At 39.4% G+C, this 22,773-nt stretch overlaps 1 long non-coding RNA gene across 1 annotated transcript in view; it reads left to right on the plus strand.

Moving 5' to 3' along the window:
- The window catches only part of LOC131875535 (uncharacterized), a 41,060-nt gene that overhangs the window by 12,606 nt on the left and 5,681 nt on the right, over positions 1-22,773 (plus strand). The window contains exon 2 of the long non-coding RNA XR_009372381.1: positions 19,733-19,822. This is a non-coding gene — a long non-coding RNA (uncharacterized LOC131875535). The remainder of the gene's footprint in view (positions 1-19,732; positions 19,823-22,773) is intronic.

The raw sequence follows: 22,773 nt of genomic DNA on the forward strand, positions 1-22,773 counted from the left end.
GTAAAATAAGTTAGAAAATTTCTGCAAAATTTCGAAAAAAAATAACGGGGCCACGAAAGGGCTAAGTGTTGGAAAATTTTCCATTTTTCACTCTCATACTTAGCCACAAAAATTGAATTTTCATTGGTTGAAGTCGCCATCAAGTGTTAAAACTTTCAAAAAAATTTCACACTTAACCAAAAGCCAGATTTTTTTTCAAAAAAAAATTTGAAAAAATATTTCTTTCCAAAAATTTTGAAAAAAAATAATTCCCAAGTTCTTGAAAATATTCAGAAAAATCCATAAATCTGCATCTTGAATTTGGTTTCACCTTCGAATGTGCAGAAACAGGGCTATAAATCCTCTCGAAAATATTCAGAAAAATTCAGCAAAGGTTAAATAATCTTCTCACGCTTTGATTGCCCTCCAAAAATTTGCGAAAAATCTGGTCTAAAGTGATTATCCAACTTCCAGAAATGTCAAAATCCTTGTCTAGATGATCTTCGAACTGAACTATTTACCAAGCTTTCCTTAGTAATTTCGAAATTGTTGATGTAATAATGAAGTATTTGTAGGCAAGGTTAAATTCTCAAGTAGAAACCTTTAAGATCTTCCAAATCATACTTCTAATTTCATCTTCAGTCCTTTTGGAAAGTTTTTTGTCATGTTTCCAAGTTTGAAAAATATCTTCCAAAACTTTCTAATTTGGTTTATAAGTTCGAAATGTCTATTAATCTTCCTATATTCTTCTTTGGAAAACTTTCTATTTTGGTTGAGGTTCGAAAATATCTGTTAATCCTTGAATTTTCCTTTTAGAAACTTTCCATTTTGGCTTTCAAGTTCGAAATCTGTGTTAATTTTCCAATATTCTCCTCCGGAAAACTTTCTATTTTGGTCTTTGAATTCGAAATTTTGGATGAGTTTTATGACATCATGTTGATTTTGCTTAACTTTTCAATGCGTAGGTGGTATTTTTGAATTTTGAATTTTCATTTTCCCCAATTTTGGCGCACTTTGGATACCTCTCCAAGGTATGGCGGACTTTGGAGGTCTCTCCTACTTGGCCTCTCTTCAAGGCAAAATTTTGGCTAAGGCATGGGGCGGACTTTAGGCTTAGCTCCATCAAGGTCTCCCAAGGCATGGCAGACTTTAGCCTTAGCTCCTCCAAGGTATCCCAAGGCATGGCGGACTTTAGCCTTTGCTCCTTCATGGCCTTGAAGACCTTGGGTGGACTTGGGACTTGGCACCCATGTGACCCCCCAAAGGCATGGCAGACTTGGGACTTGGCACCCATGTGACCCCCCAAAGGCATGGCGAACTTTGGAGTGAGCACCCACATGACCTCCCCAAACATGGCGGACTTTGGAGGGCTCTCAAGATGGCGGACTATATATGAAATATAACATTTAAGTATAAGTGGTATTTCAATATGTCTTTTCTCTTTCTTTCTTATACTTTAAGCTATATTTCATATATATTGTCGGGATGTTTGAGAGTGGTTTTGGACCTCTAGGACTAATAATGCAAAATCTAGTTTTTGGAGGATTCTCCAATTTTCCAGACTTGTCAAATTTCAGGATCAGGATGACATTCCAGACTTAGCCAATTTTTAGAGAAATTTCAAAATTTCGCAGTTTAATCTAATTTAACCGGATTAACTTGAAATTTGAAATCCATGCTTAGGTGGATCATCTGAGGCATCATGCCCCCTAAAATCTAGGGATTTGGCTTTTTAGGTCAAAACTTGGAATTTTTGAGTTCCGGTAGGAGCTGGTCAGTGGTGCAAGTGTAAACCCTAGGTTCGCATCTCGAAAAAGCAAAAAGCCTAAAATCTAGGGATATAGCTCTTTTAGGTCAAAACTCTGATTTTGGATCCCGGTCGAGGCAGGTCAATGGTGGTGGTGCAGACCTTGAGTACCCTTTCTGAGAAAGCCAAAAGGCGGACTTCCTAAAAATAGACACACCGGGGATTGGGCTAGAAATGCCAAAAACGAAACTTCCTAAAAAATCGGAAAAAGCAAACTTTCTAAAAATAGAAAGTTGTTCAAATTGATCCAAATCGATTGCGATCTTCGTTCTTTGGCGTCCCTAAGTGCTTTGAAGGCGTTTGTACTCTGGAATCACATGATTTTCAAAAACTATCTTTCAACCGTCAGGGCTTGAACTGTTCGAAACTGAGCAAGGCTTGACAAAATTGAAGAGAAAGGTCGTGGGCGCTAACAAAAACCCTAGAAAGTAGGAAAAGAGAGGGTCCCCATTTGCAATGGGGCGATGTGTGAAAAAGGTCACAACAGTACGTCATGGAATAGTGTGAAGGAATTCCAAAAGCCTCACCGATTGACTTTGGAGTCAATGTTGCCAACAGCTTGCCATCTGGGGTTGAGATTGTCTTTCACTCCAAATTGTAATGTGTTGCACATTCCAAGACCATGTTTGGGCATTGAATAGCAGGAGGAAAACCAGCTGCCCCAACAATTCCACTTTTCACAATTCTAACAGCTGTCGGTGATGGATTGTGCCCTGCTGTTCCGAACATTCTGATCTTGAATGCAGCCAAGTTGAATGTGCCCAGATTAGTATCGCTGATTTCATCCCACCTTGAATTCAACTAGGAATGAGGAAGAAAACTTTTCATTTCCGCCTTGATCAATGCCTGCTTGGAGAGAGTAGCTGCCTTGCTTGATTTCGCTATCCTGGAAGCACCTTGGAAATGTTGAAAACAGAGACTAAGTATGACTACTCTTCACTTCTCCACTTCTTCCCTGAATTTTGCACATGAGAAATGAAATGCCTTTCCAAACTTATGTAGAATTCTTAAGAGGCATTAAATTAGCAATTGCATTCATGACACGTCATACTTTTCCCAATTACTACACCATGCAGAAGTAACTTCCCATGCGAATGAGTTTGAATTTAGAAATTTCCTTAAATGCACCAAGTCATGCGTCATACTTGGAAGATTCTCTTTGCCAACTCGTTGATTTCACTCTTTCCAATTTTGGAGGGAATTTGAAGGATTCTCTCAGATTTGCTTGATTCCATTTTAACTTGTCATCTCCTGCTTTTGAAGGAATTTCTATATCTCCTTTTCAATATCCCTATTTTTTAGGGATCCTCCTAAAATTTAGGAGCCAGGTTCATTGGATGGAGAATTTCACCACGATTCTGAATCTATAAAATTTTCCACATTCTGGCGAGTTTCGGTGTCTAAAACTAGCAAATTCAAAAATTTGCCCGAAGGGAATTTTGCTTTTTATTCCTCCTTGATCACTTGGATTCCATGCCTTAGGCAAAATTTCAATCTTTTCAAACTTGAGCGTGGATTTTCGTTGGAGGGGGAATTCCATCAAATTTGTGAATCTTCCATGGACGTTTCATATTCTCCATGAGCATCTTGGTTTGGCGCTCTCCTTAGTACTTGGGCATTATTTCTGCAAGGAGGAATTTCATCATGTTTGAAGGTTCCTCTATTACCTCCATTTGGTGCCGTAGCTAACCCTTGGGCGCTATTCTTCATGAGGCGTGGAAATTTCACCTTTTCATTTTCTCCATTGCATGTCTATTCTGGCGCCCTTCTCAAGGTTGGGGCGGTTTTTTCACTGGGTGAAGGATTCTTCACTTTTTCCACCTATCCTTGGAAAGTCCATTTTGGCGCCCATCTCAAGGCTGGGGCGGAATTTTCACTTGGCCAAGGATTTTCGCACTTTGTCCATTGTCCATGCATTCCCCCTTTTGGCGCCCAATCACTTCCTTGGGTGGATTTTTGGCTTGATCATGGATTCTTGAAATTTCCATGCTATCCATGACCTCCCTTGTTTAGCACGCAACTCCTTTCTAGGGCGGAATTTTGACTAAGGCAAGGAATTCTTCACCCTTAATGTTTTCCATGTTGGCCTCCCTATGGTGCCTTGGCCATGTGTTGGGTGCTATTTTCCTTTAGGCATGGAATTTCACTATCCTTTCATCTTCCACGTCTTCATGGATTTGGTACTTGGATTCATCATTGGGCGCAATATTGACTTGGAGATGGAATTTAAATTTCGTTGCATTTTCCACGGGTTCCTCTTTTGGGCACCCATGCACAGACTAGGGCGCTTTTTTTTTTTTTGCTCTGGTGAGGGATTTTTTTACTTTTCATGAATTCCATGACTTGCTATTTGGTGCCCTCCCAGGTGTTAGGGCGGAATTCTGCATAGGTGGTGGATTCTTGCAATTTATTCATTTCTCCTTGTCTTCCCCATTCTGGTGCCCATCCTTGGTCTAGTGCAGAATTTTGCATGGGGGAAGGAATTCATTGATTTGTGAATTGTCCATGAGAAGACCACTTTGGTGCCCAATCACTCCTTTGGGTGGAATTTTCACTTGGGCATGGATTCTTGGAATTCATCAGTCAATCTCTGGACACTTGGATTTAGCGCCCAACTGCATACTTGGGCGGAATTTTTACTTTGGCATTGATTCTTGGAATTCATCATTCAATCTTCTAGACTTAAAACATTTTGACCTCCTTGCGATTTTGAAGTGACTTCCTAAACTTCGGTGAATTTCTGAGCTTTCCATTTTAGGCATGGGCTTCCAGCACTTAACCGATTTCTGGCTTTCTCAGTCTGCTTTTTGACTTTCCGGAATATAGAAATATCTGAAAATGTCTGATCTTTGTCGCCTTGTCTGACTGACCCTGCTAGTATTGACTTTCCAAAAATAGAAACCTTCAAAACTTCAGCGTTAGACCCCCTAGACAGGGTGCAGGAATGACTTACTATAAATAGAAACTTACTAAAAATAGAAATTACTAAAAATACTAAGTTTGATTTTTGTCAAAATCATGACACATTCCGGGACCCGGAAAAATCTCTAAAAAATAGGAACTTTTTAAAAATAGAAAGTTGCCCCGTTTTGGCTCAAATTTTATTGGGAGGTTCCTTGAAGGGTCCTGATTCTAGTTGTATGTTCAGTTTTCCAAAAACTCCTAAGAGAAACCCCTAAAATCTAGGACAGAAGGTAGAAACCATAAAAAGGGACAAAACAGGCCCTAGACTTCATAGAACTCTCTCGACAGAGAAGCAGATTAACTCCAAATGACCCCCGAACATCTGCAAAGCGGAGAGACTGACAAGATTGCCACTAAAACACACACAAAAAACAAGACTAAACAACCGAAAGGGCCTAAAAGTTAAGGGGGTCCCTATTTGAGATGGGGTGATGTGTGATTAGGTCACAACATTACTGTTCTCAGGTAATTTTAGTTTGTATTCCCCCTCCCCAATTTTTTGCTTGTAAAAGCCACAAAACCTTGGTTTTAACTTCTCTACTCGTTTTTTATCAAAGAGGATTGTCTATAAGGTTGTAGCCTGTAATGTCCCGTTTTTGGATATTCTTGAGTTTTGCCCTAAAACAATAATCCCAACTCAAAATGAGAATTGCATTATATTTATAAATATAACTTCATCAAATATGATGAAATTTTATTATGATATTCAATTTATAATTTTATAAATAATTCTGAAAATAGAACTTTGATTTTCTGCAATATTTTCCTTTAAATTGTCTTGCCAAAGATCAACAATACTTGGATCAATAAATCATAGCACAATACTCAATTGATCAAATTGTGAATTCCTTGTAAATCTACTGAGTGAAAAGATCCCATCCCTAACTCAACAATGACGAAACCAAGGATCTCGTTCCTAGTTCATCAGAGGAAAAATACCTCATCCTTCCAAACCATAGCTCATCTTGTGAGCTGAGACCCTTCCCAATGACAATACCAAGGACCTTGGCCCTAATTTGTCAAAGGGTAGGAAAAGACCTTGTCCTTCCAAACGTTAGCCCACCTTGTGGGCCCAAATCCTGTCTGATTTGCAAGTACTAAGTAGAATTCAAAATTTATATCTTGATGCATTTGCTAGATTATTGTTGATTGCTCGATCTCTCTTTACTGACATTTTTTGAAGGATTGATGAGTGTTTTAGAATAATATCTTCTTATTCTATTTGTTAATGGTCATCTTAGTGTAATTAGCTAGTTTCTAATTTCGTCTTCAGTTATCGTTTGTTTCTATATGGAAACATCGATCTTGTAACTCTATAAATGATCTTTCGATCATTCATTTAATTTATCCAATTACCTATATGTAATAGAGTGGATGCTTAAATGTTGCTTGAATGTTGCTTTAGGAGATTTTTTCCGAATTTTTTTTGAAATTATATGCTTCATTAAATCCTTCAATTTAATTCTTATAACATCTAAAATGCAGCTAGGTTAGTAATTCCTCCTTAAGAGTGTATAAAATCATTAAAACCTTAATGAATTACTAAAACCCTATGCTTTTGCAAAACCCTACACTTGTCTAAAATCTGAAAACTGCCATCTAAGCTAATGAATTAGGCTTTGAAATGTGCTTAGATGATTAAAATGCAATGAACAAAGCATCCTATGATTAAAATCGTATGAAAAAAGTGAATGTGAAACTGTACCAGCTTAAACCAAGGTCTGATTTTCTAGAAAAATGCTTATTTCAGACCTCCAAATTGCTTGAAAATGAACTCGTAACTTCAATCTGATTGATCCTTTGGTAAAATTGCCCTCTATTGAGGTGTTTGTTGATATCAAATGCTTGAAGTTTGTCAAATGGCAGATGTAGGATCGCTGGTCTCCCTCTAAATTCGCTGTTAATCGATCATGAATTCGCTGATTTAGAAAATCAGTTTGCCGTTCCTCAATGAAATCGCTAGATGCTTGAGGTCTTGATCACTGATTCTGGATGTAATTTGTCTTGGCTTGCTGAAAGTCGTTGATGGTTATGACAAATTTGCTATCCTTTGTACAATTTCACCTTTGCTTGATCAAAATTGCTTGCTAATGATAAATGAATTTGCTGCCTTGTTGATTAGATTCGCCGTCTTAGCAAGATCATTCACAAAATCGATTCTTCGTTGATCAAATGCAATGATCCGGGTGGAACCTAGGGAGAACCTGGGTTGACTCGAGAGAACCAAGGCCCATGGGTTCCCAAAAAACGGGGCCCACAGGTCATAAAAGACCAAAAAACAATAAAAAACAACTTTTTAAATATTTTTTTAACATCTAAACCCTAATTTCGCCCCTTATGATGCATGAAATGCATCAAACATTCATTCAACTCATTTCATTTGCATTTTTGGAGATTTTTTCTCTACAACTAGGTTTCTTAGTTTTTGCATTTTCTTCGAAGGTGAAGACTACGAAGTTGTGAGACACGCATCAAAGGTGTAGGAATCATTGGAGAAGGAAGATTTAGCCATCAAAGCTGACTGAATCTGAATTTTTTTCAAGTTTTCAATAATTTTTTCAAGTTTTTCAAATTTTTTTTTGAAGTTTTAATTTTTTTAAAAAGAAGTCTTCTATATTTTTGTTACACTTTGTATGCATAGTATGGGGTTATAATGCTGATATTTTTTGAAATTTTTTCAATAATGTTGTGTTTTCTCTTTTTATTTTAGGTGCATTATTCATATATATTATAAAGCATACATAATGGCTGGAACAGGAAGTGCAAGTGCAGGCTCTAGTTCAGTTGCCCAGGTCTGAACTGAAAATAACCCCTTTAAAATTGATCAAGATTCACCACTTTGGCATTGTATAATAATGATCAAAGCAGTGTCTGGTGGTGGTGGTTTTATTTGGTAGTGTAACCATTATGGCATTGAGTGTATCAGCTCATACTATTGAGTGAATGGTCACCTTTGCTTCATCCCCGAACGTGGAATAAAATTTTGTAAGGGATCAGATGACAAGGGACTGTCAAAAGCTCTAGTTTTGGAATATATTAGAGAACAAGAGGAAGCTGATAGGAGAAGTGGCAAAGCAAAGACTGATCATCCTCTTGTCCAGTCAAGCTCGAAGACTACGAGGCCTTCTAGTAGTCTTGGCTCCACAAGACTAGCTAGTTCACATCCTTTCATGTCAAAACCACCAATTGCTCCTTTAGAGAATCAAAATGTTGCGGCTTCATGGAAAAGAGGCCCATTGGATAATGCCTTCAAAAATGAAATGTGAGAAATTGCAGATCAGAGCATTGAGTGTTGCCTTTATGGCAATGGGCTTCCTTTCAACCTCGTTAGATCACCTTACTTTTAGGACATGGTACATACCCTTTGCAACACACCTTCTCATTATGTTTGTCTAGGGTATGGAAAGGTGAGAACTACCTTATTGGCAAAGGAGAAAGTATTCGTAGAGTCACAGTTGAAAGTCATCAAAGATACATGGCCGGAAACAGGTTTGACCATCATTTCTGATGGATGGAAAGATTGTAAAAATTGGCCATTGTTCAATGTTATAGCAGTGTGCCCTAAAGGGGCAATGTTTTTGAAAGTGGTGGATTGTGAGGGGCAAGTGAAAGATGCAAGTTTCATTGCCAATATCCTCATCGAATGCATTGATATGGTGGGGTCTAAAAATGTTGTCCAAGTCATAACGGGCAATGCTAAAAATTGTAGGGCAGCATGGACTATAGTGGAGGCTACATATGGTCACATCTTTTGGACACCATGTGTAGTCCACTCAGTCAATTTAATCATGCAAAAGATTACCACACAAATTGATTGGGTAAAAAAACTGTACGTCGAGGGCGAGGAGATTCAAATGTTTGTGACTAATCATCATATGTTACAAACCATTTTTAGGACCTTCTCCAAGTTGGAGTTGTTGAAGGTAATTACTAATTTAGATTTTATTTTTTAATTTTTTATAGTTGATATGTGTATTTTTTTATGTCATGTTAGGTTGCTAAAACACGATTTGCATCTCATAGGCTTGTCTTAAGATGACTTGTGAAGGTGCGAGAGGCCTTGATTTCTATGGTCATCAACGGATTGTGGAGTGTATGGAAGCAGGCCCACACAAAAAGAGCTCTAAAAGTAAGAGCATTGAACCTTGATGAGAAATAGTGGGATAATGTGGAATATGTTTTGAATTTCACTGAGCCCATTATGAGCATGATTAGGTATGCTGATACTGACCGCCCATGTTTGGGTGAGATTTATGATGGCATGGTAGAGAAAATAAGAGAAGTAATAAAAAGAAAAGTAAATGACCCAACGGAAACATTTTTCAAAGTTGTGTAGAATATTATTGTTGACCATTGGAACAAGATGACCACCCCCTTACATCTCTTAGCATTTGCTTTGACGCCAAAATTTTATAGTGTAGAGATGCTTGCAACACCAAGGAGGGTGCCACCATATAGAGATGTAGAGGTTGCTTCTGGCTATAGGGCTGCCTTTAGAAAGATATATCAAGATGAGGAAACAAGAAATGTTGTCTTGAGGGAGTTTGCCCAGTTTGTATCCACAAAAAATCATGATGTTGTAGCTCTCAATGCTAGATATGGGATGGATGCTGATGAGTGGTGGTATGTACATGGTCAAGGCTCCATTTACTTGCAGCCTCTTGCAATTAAACTTCTCTCCCAAGTATGTATCTTTTTATTTTTTATTTTTATAGTTTTCCAATTCCATTTGATGTTATCATATTTTTATTTTATAATTTATAAATTTCTAATTATGTTTTAACTTTTAATAGGTTGCAATTTCTTCTTCAGCTGAGTGGAATTGGAGTACATACTCCTTCATCCACTCAGTCAAATGTAATCATTTGGGTGCAAAGAGAGTTGAGGATTTGGTCTACGTACACCCCAACCTTCGTTTGTTGTCATACAAGGACCTTGAATATAGTGTGGGTGCAACAAGGAATTGGGATCTAGTCCCTGAGTGTGCTAATTTAGATGCTACAATTGCACAACTTGCCCAAGTCTCTATAGACGAGGCAGCTATGGAACTTGAGAGAGACATGGCTAGTGGGAATGGTATTCCATTTGATAGTGGCTCAATTGATGCTGAATTTGAACCACTTGATGACCTTAGGCTTGGGTTGAATGCTTCAGACGAAGATGAATAAGGAGTTTAAATCCCATAGATGGCTTGTAATTTGAATTTTTATTGTCATGACATTTTCACATTATGAAACTTGAATCAGTTGATGCTTGAAACTCGAATATTATCTTTTTTGCAAATTATGAAAATGATATTAGACTTTAGTTATTATTGATTACATTTGCGATATATGAATATTTATTGGCATTGGCAATTATGGATATATGATTCATCATTTATCATTTATGTATGGAAAGTCATATTGTATATTTCATATTTGTATGGATTGTATCATTGTAATAATCAATAATGGTAGTGATAGTTTATAAATTATATAATTATATTTTTTAATTTTGATGTTTGAACATATTTATATATATATACATATGTATACAGACGTACCTGTACCCCACGATTTTTTTTTTTGGCCGAATCCGTGAATCCGTATCCATACCCATAACCGAATCAGCAACTTGGTTGTTATTGCATTCTTTTCAGTTTATCAATGATAATTAATTGAGGAATTGAAAGTTTAATTTACTACCGATTCAACCTTCCACCCCCTCTCTCAGTAGTAGAATTGTGTTCTACAAAACATATAAATGAAAAATTCTTACTCCCTCTTGTTCATGGTTTAATAGTAAATAATAATCGTCATAAAGATATGATTGGTTACACTACACCAAGGAGCCAAGATTTAACTTTGATGGGGCATCGAAAAGCAATCCAAGAGAAGTTGAAGTTGGTTTTGTGATCAGGGACTGTCAAGGTTCTTTTTTTGCATGGGGTCTCTAAATACTTAAAGAGTAAAAATGAACAATGAAGTAGAGATGGAAGCTCTCTAGTAGGTCTTCAAGTGACTTATGTGGAGAGTTATAGGTGTATATAGGCAGAGGGAGATTCACAAATTGATATAAATGCCTTTGAAAAGGAATTCTGTCCTAATTGAAAACTTCAACTGTTGCTAGAAGAATTGGTTGTTTGAAAAATAGATCGCTTTGGTCAGCATGAGTCATTGATATTGAGATTAGAGTAGAATTGCAGATTGTTTGGCAAATGGAGTGATACATAAGAAATTTGCATAGCTAAAAAGTAAGGAGGTGGGTGGTATGGAGAGAGTGTGTCACTTTCAAAATGGAAAATAGCAGAAGGAGAACCATTTATAATCATAGATAAAGTAGGAGTGGTACAGTACGCATAGAGTAGATAGCTTCCTAGACAATCACAATACTATGAATGATTTGATGATGCTAAACAAACCTTCCTTGTTTGGAATAATTGATAGAAGGAAACGTTTCAACTTCTCAGCAATAGTTCTAGAGAAGTTTTTTATAAATAGTATGGCAAAGAGCTATTGGTCTAACATCAAAAAAATTCAAGACCTCATCCTTCTTAGGAAGCAAAGAAAGAAAAGAGCTATTGAGAGATTTAAGCATTTGTTTTGAGGTATGTAGTTTTTCAGAAGCCTCCAAAATGTCATATTTGACAATATTCTAGAAATTTTGAAAGAACTCAATAGGAAATCTATCAGGGCCAGGAGTATTATCCTTTTTATCATAAAAACGACTTGCTCTAACTTACCCATGGAAATAGGACCATTGAGGAAGGAATTGTTATGAGCAGAGATAAGATTAGGAATTCATTTCAAAACGATACTAACTCATGAAAGTGAGAAACAACTTCTTTTTAAATATCTTGAATGAAAACAATTTTAGATCCATCCCATCTTTGAATATCATTGACAACATCAACATGTTTTTGTGCCACAATAGGGTGATTGAGAAAAGAAGAATTCCTATTCCTACCTGCAACCGTTTAGCACAAGATTTTCGTCTGCACATGAATTCCTCCTGAAGCTCAGTTCTAAGTCATTCTGAAATTCGGAATGCAAAGTTAATAAATCCTTACTTAAGCCTTTTTCTTGAATACAACCTTGTATCTTTGTTAGCTTGTTCAAAATATTCTTTTCCTTTGCAAAATATTACCACATGAAGAAAAATTCCATTGTTTGAGTTGTTTGACAAAACATGATTTGCAGAACATAACATATTGAGTTGTACCATGGCTTACCTTATTGCCAGCATGGTCTAATTTTTCCTTCCAAGTCAGTTTCTTTTAACCATGTGTTGGAATCTAAAAAGGAGAATTTTGAGGCTTGAAAGGTCCTTTCCAATGCCAAGCTATGGGCTAGTGATTTGAACCAGCATTGTCGAAGATGAAAGAGGCAAATTGAAGGGTGCTAAGAAGGCCAAAAATCACTAAATAAAATTCTATTCAAATGTTCTGCAATGAACTCATCTCCAATTCTACAACTGTGCCAAGTAAAGTAGCCATTGTTTAGGAGGGATATCCATTAATGGAAGATGAATAATGTTTTGTAGAAGAAGAAGAATAGCTTGAGGAAGGGTAGGAGAACCACCCTTTTTTTAACAAAGGGATAACACAACATTGAAGTCATCTTGAGGAGAAGCTTCTTTGTGAACATGCAAATCATTCCTTGAAGATCTTTGGGGGCATAACCATTAGTGGTCAAGTCTCAAGACATTCAGATTGTTGGAAATGAGAACTCCTAAAGATAGACCACTAGTACAACTCAATAAATTTTTTTCAAGAAGTGAATGTTTACCCCGTGGGGTGTGTTATTATCAATAGTCAGATGATAACCATAAGATAGAATAGTAACCAGAAACTCAGAGCAATGCTTTCATTAATGCCAAAATGTCTAGTACAATAATCATTCTCTGCATCCCTGTCTCCAACAACAAGTACAAGAGCATATATAAAGACATGGTCTAGGGTTGCGGTTACCACCCGTGGGGAACCCTTGTGCAACGGACAACTACCCTCGACGACACTAACATACTTAACCAACATAGCTTAACAAGTAGTACAAAGCCCATTTTATGACCAACATCATCCCCCCCCTAAGAAAAGTCATCTCCGGACGACAAGGACAAAAATTCGAGAGTAGCACAACAAAATGGCGATGAAGTACACTATATACAATAAGTAAATCACTGAGAAGAAGGGGCTGAGGGGGCGTCCCTAGAGGAGGTAGTTGCACCGACGATGAAGAAGATGCAGGAACTGTTGACACCAGTCGAGCCCGAAACTCATACACCTGCTGCATCCTCGCCTGAAAACCATTTTCTGCTACCATCCGATGCTCAAGTGTGGATTTCACCATTATTGCTTCCGCAAGGAGTTCTTTTTTTCCTTGACATCACAATCCTCCTGTGCCTAACCCAAACTTGTCTACAAAACACGCTTTTCAGTCTCAGCCTCCACCAACTGCTATTCAAATGATGCTGTCTCCCTAGCCAATTTGTCCTCGATAGCCACTTGTGCTGCCCTCTCGACATCCAGCTCTTGGGTACATTGAGCTAAGTCTCACACTACTACTGCCTCCAACCTGGTGGTTAGCTCCTCCCGAGCCCTCCGTGCATCCACCAATGCAACCTCACGTCCAGCCGAGGCATACTCCGAGTTCCTCAAAGCGTACTATTCATGCCTATAAGTGGCCACAACCCTTTGGCACAAAGGTTAGGAGATGCCTCAAATTCTCCATCACACTCCCCAAAGGCTGATAACTGAACTGAATAACTCCCTGGTGCCGTACGACTTCGTGTGCTTGAAATGCCTTCCCTCAAACTCTGTTTGTTTGCAACCTCCAAATCCGTCTCCCTCTACGGTTTATGGCTTCCCCGCCAATGCTTAGCTTCAGGCTTCTTTCTCATAGTACAAAACAACCCCAACACTTACCGCGACTTCTCTGATGCCCTTCGCCCAACTCAAAAGTGTATTGTAGCTCAAAAATAAACTGGGGGTCTGGGTGCCCTTGCGGGGTCTAGGGCAGTGCCCCCGCCGCCAACACCAATTTACAACCTTCAGAACCACACGGAAGTCCATGGCGCACATCATTTTTGTGATATTTTAAGATGCCAAAAACCACCTTCTCCACTCTAATTTTTTCAGCGTCTTGGCTCCAGACTCAATCGAATGATTTTTCAATCTGGTCATCGTTTTTTTTATTCTTTGTTGTTTATAAATTAAATGCATGCTTGTTTGAATGTGGTCCTTCAGGCCTACGGTGGTATTTCGCTGCCGCCGTCGCCGTGCTCCTTCAGGCCTACAGTGGTATTCCATCGCTGCTGACCTTCGTCGACGGTGGTTCCACCGCACGGTGGTCCCACCACCACTTTCAAAATATATATAGATATATATTTTTTTAATTTAATTTCCTAATCTAATTGTCCAGAGAGTCTTTGGCTTAGGTCCCGTGCCTATGGGATCGCCCTTCATCCTTCTTGGTTTGCCTCGCCCGAGAGTCTCCTGTTTTGGTCCTGTGCCTCTCGAGTCGCCTGCCCGGCCTCTCGGGTCCCCTTCCATCCTCTTGGGTCCCCCTCCAGACTCTTGGGTGTCCTTTTGGCCTCTCTTGTCCCCTGCATGCTTCTTGTTGCAGGGTCTCAATTTGGACCTGTTGATGGCAAGTCTATTTTCAATGGCCATCCGAAGACCTAGAACCATAAATTCCATAGTGACCACGGTCTCCTTCTTGTACATAAGAAGAAGAAGTAGAAGAATAAAGATTTTGAAGGGTGCGGCCTTCCACACAGGGTTCCAATTGTTGCCGAGACGAATGATCTTGGGATTATCTACGTCATCGAGGTTTGTCTCCTCCAATTTTACCTCTTGATACTTGATGGGTTCTTCCTTTGGGAACTGGTGTGCCGTGGTGTCACGCACACGGGCGTCTCCCTTCCAATATTCTCTGTATTCAGCAGGTACACCTCCTCTGTTACTTGCTTTGGTTCCTCTACTTTGAGCCTGTAGCTCTGGAACATTTTGTAATCCTCCATCTGCAAGTGGAAGAGCTCGTTCAAAGATCTCGTCTCATCCTTAGATCACTCTCCTAGTTTGAGAATTCCTTCGTCGTTGGGCTCCATGCAGCCTCGTCCTTCGTCCCTCAGGTCACCTTTTGCTTCACCCTCCGATTCCGAAGATGATGCCAGTTCCTCACTAACCAACTACTTCCCAAGGTCTATGATAAAATTCCTTCCTCCATTCTCCTTAGACAGAGTGTTCTTCTTCCAGTTGTGGGTGGCCTTGGCTGTCACCAGCCACCCTCTCCCTAAGATCACATCATACCTTTTTTTCTTTAGTGGGATTACCACGAAGTCCAGTATGAAGGGCTGCGCCCCGATGGTAACTTGCTGGCCCATTAGTCTCTTGATGGGTTTGATTCTATGCTGATCTGCTCCCAACAGATTGAATGTGGATGGCCACAATGTCGACTTCCCCAGCGTCCGTCAGGTTTCTTTTGGAAGAACATTCACTTCCGATCCACCATTGACGATGGTATCGGTTAGAATGGTGCCAAGGATACCCATCTCCACAATGGCCGGGTTCCTTCCAATGTTAACTGCCAGCAGCCTGGGGTCTATTGTAGACCCCCCAAGAACATCCGTGTGGTGGTTGGTATTGGTGCGTGGTTGGGAGATTATTCAACAATGCCTTTCGTAATTGAGGCATCGTCTAGAGGAGATCGTGTACCTTCACAAGAACCTCCAGTTTTAAAATTTGATTAAGTATAGCCTCCTCCGCCTCCAGTTGGCTGGAAGTACCTGCCGTACCCTTCGCCTTCGCACTCTCTCGTATCTCTTTCTCAATTTCTTCCCGTGCTTCTCGTATCCTTCGCTTCTCCGTCTGCGGGTCTAGGCACGTTGCTTGTCTAGCTTGGGCGTGGGTTACGACCAGTACTTCCTCTTCTTTGGTTTCCTCGATATTGAGCAAGTTGATGTCGGACTTCAGGCAGGTGGCGTCTTCGTGGTCTCCCGGTCTGCACCATTTGCACAAATGTTGTGTGGGCTCTCCCTTGGGGCAGTCTTGGGCGAAGTGCCCCCATTGGCTGCACACTTTGCATTGTATCATCGGTCGACCTTTGGAGTCGTATTGGATCCGGCTCCTTGTATTGTTATTGTTGTTATTGTTGTTTCGTCCTCCCCATCGGCTATCTCGGTAGCCTCCCGATGTTGCATTGTTGTTTGCATGGGAGCTGCCGGTACCGCCCGATGTAGTTGGTTGTTCCTGCGTAAGCAATACTTGTTGGTTTCGTGTTTTTATGTTGTAGGGGCATGCCCTGGTGGGATGCCCCATCAACTGGCATATATCACAATAGGCCTTCTTTGGGCAAGAGCATTTTGTGTGGCCATCCGTCTTACATTCCGTGCACCAAAGCTCCCCTTCGTCGGTCTTGCTCGGACCTCCCTTCATAACCTTCAGCTCTTTCATCATCCTCAACATGTCCTTCTACAGGGCTTGCACCTTTTTGCCGGACTCGCCATCGCTGCTGCTTCCCTTGGAAGAGTCATCATCCTCGGACGAGCTATCCTTCTTCTTTTTCTTCTTGGATGTCTTGGTCTCGCTCTCGAGATCCATCGCTCTATTAAATGCATCTTTGTACGAGGTTAGTGGAACAATTTTCATCTTCTTCCGAAGGGAGTGTTTTAGTCCCTCCACAAACCATCTCTTTTTCAACCCTTCCGTTGGTTGACTCGCCATTTTCCCCAACAGTTCCTTGAGTCGCCGACTATAGGCTCAGACTGTCTCGTTCTTGTTCTGCTTTGTGCCATAGATTTCGGCTACTATTTCATTGTCATCTCTGAGGAGGCAGAACTCTATCTCGAACTCCTTCAGGTTGGGCCATGTGCTGACTTTGGCCTTATCCGTATCGGAGTACCAGTCAATGGCCACTCCCCTTAAGGTTGCTGGAAATTGTGTTACCCATTCATCTTGGTCAGTAACACCACTTGCTAACCATATGGTTTCGCAAGTGCGGGAATGGCGGACGAGATCTTCCTTCCCGTTGCCGTTGAACTTCGGCAGCTTCTGTTTACTGGCCATTGATGGGGGTTGTGTCGCCTGTCGTGCACTTGCACCACTCCCACCCGTGCTGGTGGTGTGTGCTGTTTGAGTGACTGGGGGTACAATGGTTTGTACTCGTGTGCTTGGTGTGATGGGTCCCAAGAGGGGGTCCTGCTTGTCCTGTGCCTATGCCTCCTCCGCACCTACGGTCGTACGGTTGCCCTCCCCTTCGTTCTCACCCTCGTCGTCTGTTTGCTCCATTTGGTGGTCCTCCGTGCGCGGTGTAAGGGATAAATTCTTGAACTGATCCCAGGTCTCTTCGACCAGATTTCTTCGTAGCCTTGTTTCCTCCAAAAATTCTTCGTAGCTTCTCACCCTATGATGTTCTGGCGACACGTAGAAATCTCCTTCGGCTTTTGCTCTTGCACCCTCCGTGACACCCCCTTGGTTCCCTTCGGGCAACCCTTCGGCAGGTCGTCCTTCGGCAAGTTGCCTCAGCCTCCGTCTACGTTCTACTTGTTGTTCCAGAATCAGGGCTCTCTGTGCGGCCTCCCACTCCTCACTTTGTGCCTTCTTATTTCTATCCTTATTTAATAAGTTGGGCATTAATTCCCGTACATAATGTAGGAGTCTTCTTTATTTTGCCCATGAGGCTGAAGGTTCAAGTTTCCCGTCGTCGCTTGCCATTACGCTCCTCTTCCCAGCGACAGTTGTTTTCTTCGTACTCCCGGAGGACCTATTGGCGTCGCTCCTCACGCTGGGTTTCCTCCCTTCGGTGCTGGTGGGCAAGGGTTGCTTGGGTAGGAGACATGGGAGTTGGTGCAACAACCTATTTGCCGCCGTACTGACGTTGAGAGCGTCCTGGACTACACCCTCGGGTACCTCTTTCTGTGTAGCCTCCCCTCGTACGAAAGTCTCTATAGCTGTTTGGAACTGGATCACGAAGTCGCCTGTCAATGCGTTCTCCCCTTCATAAAGTTCTCTCAGTCGGCTATCATCCTCATCGATGCTATTGCCAATGGGCTGGCCCATTATCCTCCGTAGGCCATTCACACTCCATGGCTACCCAGATTCAGACGACAATGGTGCCAGATGTTTACTCCGTGGGGTGTGTTATTAATATTGCATATCACTGTCAGATGATAACCATAGGATAGAATAGTAACCAGAAACTCAGAGCAATGCTTTCATTAATGCCAAAATGTTTAGTACAATAACCATTCTCTGCATCCCTATTTCCAATAACAAGGACAAGAGCATATGTAAAGACATGGTCGAGGGTTGCGGTTACCACCCGTGGGGAACCGTCGTGCAATGGACAACTACCCTCGACGACACTAACATACTTAACCAATGTAACTTAACAAGTAGTACAAAGCCCATTTTACGACCAATAGTGAATATCATATGAGAAGATGTTTCCCTAATGCTTTCATATTCCAGTTGGTGTCCACATGTTTAGAAGTGTTAGTTTATTTCAATATAAGATTCTGAAACTCAAAAATTTGTCTATATCAACATTGGGTATGCCTAAGGTACTGCCTGGGCATAACTGGGGATGAACTTGCACCAAATCAGTTCCAGAACCGAACCCACACACAAATTTAGGTGAAAATAGGATCTGGTAACATAGTCTGAAATGACTGGCTTCATAATCAAGGTTTGATACCAAGCAAAATCTCCCACTTGAATATTGGGCAAAGGATTATTTAAAGCGAGTTCAACATAGATATGGGCATAACTAGAGATTTTTTTTCTCTGGTAATCTGTGAAGTACCTAAATAGGTATGCAAATAATCTCTCAAGTTTTTAAAGCATTAATCTTTGTAGAAAATCAGTGGCAAAGGGAAGAAATGAATCTAGACCGGAACATTGGATGGGGTTTCCAACATGCTTGAAGAAATAAAGGCTTTCAAAAAATTTGGACACAATCAACAACATTATTAAAGGAAGCAAAAAAATACCCATTAGCAACCAGGGTAATCTCCATGTCTCCTTCGATCAGCCAAGCTCTAGGTGTCCAATCCTCTAGTAAATATCCACAGATTTAATCTTAAGCCCAATGAACTTACAAATGAGAACATGCCTTTGGTAATTTTCTTGTCCCATTTTTGGTATTAGAAGGACTACGAATAATGTAAATCCTTTTATGTTTAAACATAGGTATTTGACATTTGAAAAAGAAAACCATATAAAAGGAAGCAAGTATGTTTCAATCCACTTTTGTTTACTTCACCTGGACGTTCGTCTAAATTTCATCTTAAATTGTACTCTAATTAGACTCAGGTAGCTGAATCATTCTTGAGGACGATTTAACTGGCGGTCTTCATGGAATACAAAAACCAGCTACTGGGTCAGTTCATAAATCATGAAGGCTGACAGTCCTGCACATGATCTGGAATGCTGATTATATTGAAATGAGATTTAAATATGGAACATTCTACCCTGTCTCTACAGACATGCAATAAATATCTCTGAATTGGCTTTCATCTGTTGCTGCAGATGTAATTCAGTGGATCCTATTGTCTTATACCAAGTACGGCACTGTAGTAGATTTTTTTTCAAGCAATATTTTACTTTATTATGGCACTCCATTCTCATCAAATTTTCATTCAATCAGGATCTCTAGCTTTTGTGGATGCCTAAAATTAATTCAGGTTTTGCTATTTTCAATGGTTGCAAATCTCTGTACTCCAAGTGTTTTATGATACCTTTAGGAGCATGGCAAAATTTTCAGAGCAAATACTTTTAGAACTCATTGGTCATTTTTCATTTTGGCAATATATTGTATCTATTCAATTATAGGGACAAGTACTTTTATATATCTAATATTTGTAAGTTCTAACTCATGCCATGGGTTTTACTTAGAATAGGTAATCTGCATTAGTGTCACATTTTAAACTGTTTCCTTCCGCTTGTATAATTCCCATTTTGCATCATAACTATACATTTTGATATGCTATGGTTGTATGCAGGTCTTCAGGGTTATTTTTATGCTTCTTTTCAGTTATCCACGCTTCATAGGAGTTGATATTATGAGAGGCACATTGGGAGTTCAAGTCAAGGTATGTCCTGGTCCCTTTTGATGATAGTTATTAGTGTTCCTTAGACAATTTGATAATTCCTATGTCCATTGTATCAAATGTTATTAAAATAAAAATAATATATGCTCTCTTAGCTGGTAAAGTCCATGATTTGCTTTTTATATTGGAAGTCAATTTTAATAAAATAAAAATTCTTGAATTTAAATAATTTTTTTAATCAAGATTTGTTCCCCATTTGTCTCTCGAATTTTTGATCTGCTTATGTTGCATCTGTTATTTCATTTGGATATGGTTTATTGCAAAAGAAATCATACTTCAGGGTCATAACAAACACATTTATTGCTGGACAAACGATCATTATGCAGAGAGCTCTTAATGATCGTAAAATGACTGATAATGTACTGTTAGCTACCTTATTCTTCTATCTTTAACATGTTAGTTTACTGATTATGTGATTGGTAGAAAGATGGAACATTATAAGTATTAGATATAATGTTTTGAGTAGGCTTTGTACACAGTTATTGCTTCTGTGCATCATGTCATAACACCACATTTATTGTCTAAAAATAACTTACACTATTAAGTTATAACTGCCAAAAAACTTCCTCTTACAATAATAAATACAAGCAAATAGACATTGGACTTTGTGCCATACAATTCTCTCAAACTTAGTGCATTCATTTTTCTAATGTTTGCCATTAGAGTAAGGAAGCCCTAGGCAAGGGTATGCTAAGGCAATCATCAACAACTAGGAAATTTCCTATTAAGACCTAAGGGAGAAATGCTGTCAAAGGGTCGACTGCAAAATTTGATGATTGCTATTGAGGAGTTGATTGGTTTCTGTCGAAGGAAAGATGGGGATAATATTGAAGAACAACAGCTTCAAACTGTTGAAGGGCTGAATGAGGGGAAATCAAAGACAGCAGGGTCACACAAAGCAGGTGTGTGTGGATAGAGCGGGAGGCATATGGATAGGGCAGAACAGACAAGCAGGGCAAAGTGTGCAGACAGAACAGGCAGCACACAGGGTTGAAACAAAAATTCTACTTGTGCATTTTGAAACAAAGAACCTGTCTGCCTCCAATGCATCCACCTCTATTGCTACTTTCTCCAATTCATTGATATCTTCATTAGTAAATAATCCTTCATTATGTTTTTGGAGAGTTTAATTAGCAATTGGATCGATGAAATTCTGTAATGTCCACTTGTTGAAATAGGATTTATTAATAAATAATTATAATAAATTAAAATATAAAAGAATAAAAATAAAAATTAATATAATTAAAATTTAATTAAGTTTAATGAATGGTCAAAAGGCATGAAATGAGAAGTTGTGACTCCCTCAAACTTGAGATATAAAAGGGAGAGAAGAGAACTCCATTTGGGGAAAAAAGGAAAGGAGGAAAGAAGGGAGCAAAGGAATAAAGGAAGCATTGATGGGAAGAAGATAAGGAAGTGACTCTTTCAAAGGGGCAGCAATGATGAAAGGTTGTGACCCTTTCGAAGGGCAGTAATTGTGAAGGTTGTGACCATTAAGAAGAGGTGTGACTCTCCTTCACATTGGAGGATATAAAGAGGAGAAGTTTTCATTTGAGAAGGGAGGATCCATGGAATAGAACAAAATAGCTGAAGCATTAAAGCAGATTTAGGAGCAAACCTAAATCAGAATTATAAGAAAATCTGGAAGAATGATATGAACATTTATCAAAGAGATCAGAACACAAATACAAATCTGCAAACAATAATAAAGCAGACATCAAAGGAAAAGAAGAGGAAACAACATTGAATTGATATAAACAGCAGACCTGTGCATTTAAAGAGGGAAACAACATTGGATTGAATCTGCCCAAATTACCACAGCAGACTGAAAATACATAACCTGCAATAATTCTACAAGTATATTGGGCAAGATTTAGTGTCCTCCCAAAAGGGGACATTACACATTCAAGTTGATTGTATCATGAGAAGAACCCTCCACTTTTTAGTTTAAAGGTGAAGATTGTGTTGGACAAAGACAAGGTCATTAAGCCTTTCTTGGGTCAAATTGTTTATTTTCTTGGCCTTAAGCTCTCAAATAAGCTCTAAACATCTTCACATGCAAAAGTGTATAGGGCCAGGACAAAACACATATAACTAGCCTATGAAGAGTTGGTGTCCTACCATCACAATTATCTCACCACAAATCTACAAACAAAATATTTAAAAAATATAAGAACTAAGTAAAATATATAGAACTTGTTATTTAAAGTTTCCACTTCTAAGTATTAAACTAAAAATTAAACGATAATCTTTTATGTGGCTGTTTGTTTCCCCTCTTCGAAATGTTTTAACTTGAAGAAAAGATCTTCTCATCCACACCTTTGTAGACTTGCAACTCATCAAGAATTTTGTCTCTTACTCATTATTTGTGATCATTCCATCAATGCATGAAAGAACTCTTGCCATGACCTCTTCATCAGCTTTGAAGTTTGAACGTATTAGGCAAGTAAAATTTTTGGGTATAGGTAGCAGGCCAAGGCATGTACTAGTTAGTAGAGTTGGTTTGCTTGTCAATGATCAATGATGCACCATATTATCTCATATTTTTGGTTATATGATCTCATTGGTGTTGATTTATAGCTAGGTCGGATCCCTTTCTTGGGCTGACCTAGTTCACTTAATTGCTAAGTGGCCTTTGGCCTTAGCAATTCGGCTTTATATTTATCTGGCCCTATTTGGGTGTACAACTTATGTGTCATATAAGTGTTATGGGGCATGACCTATTTAATATATAAATTGTAAATGCAATTTGTCACCAAGGCCGACCTAGGTGGCAAAGGAGTTTGAAGCATATAAATAAGAAGTGACTTGAAGTCACAAATAGAACCTACACAATTCAGTAAATACATTCCTATCTGCTATCAAGTGAATTACTTAAGAGAGCAGCAAATCATCTCTGTGATCAGCGAATCATATTCAGGAGTTGGCGAATT

Source organism: Cryptomeria japonica, chromosome 4 (assembly GCF_030272615.1).
Source record: "Cryptomeria japonica chromosome 4, Sugi_1.0, whole genome shotgun sequence".
NCBI lineage: Eukaryota > Viridiplantae > Streptophyta > Pinopsida > Cupressales > Cupressaceae > Cryptomeria > Cryptomeria japonica.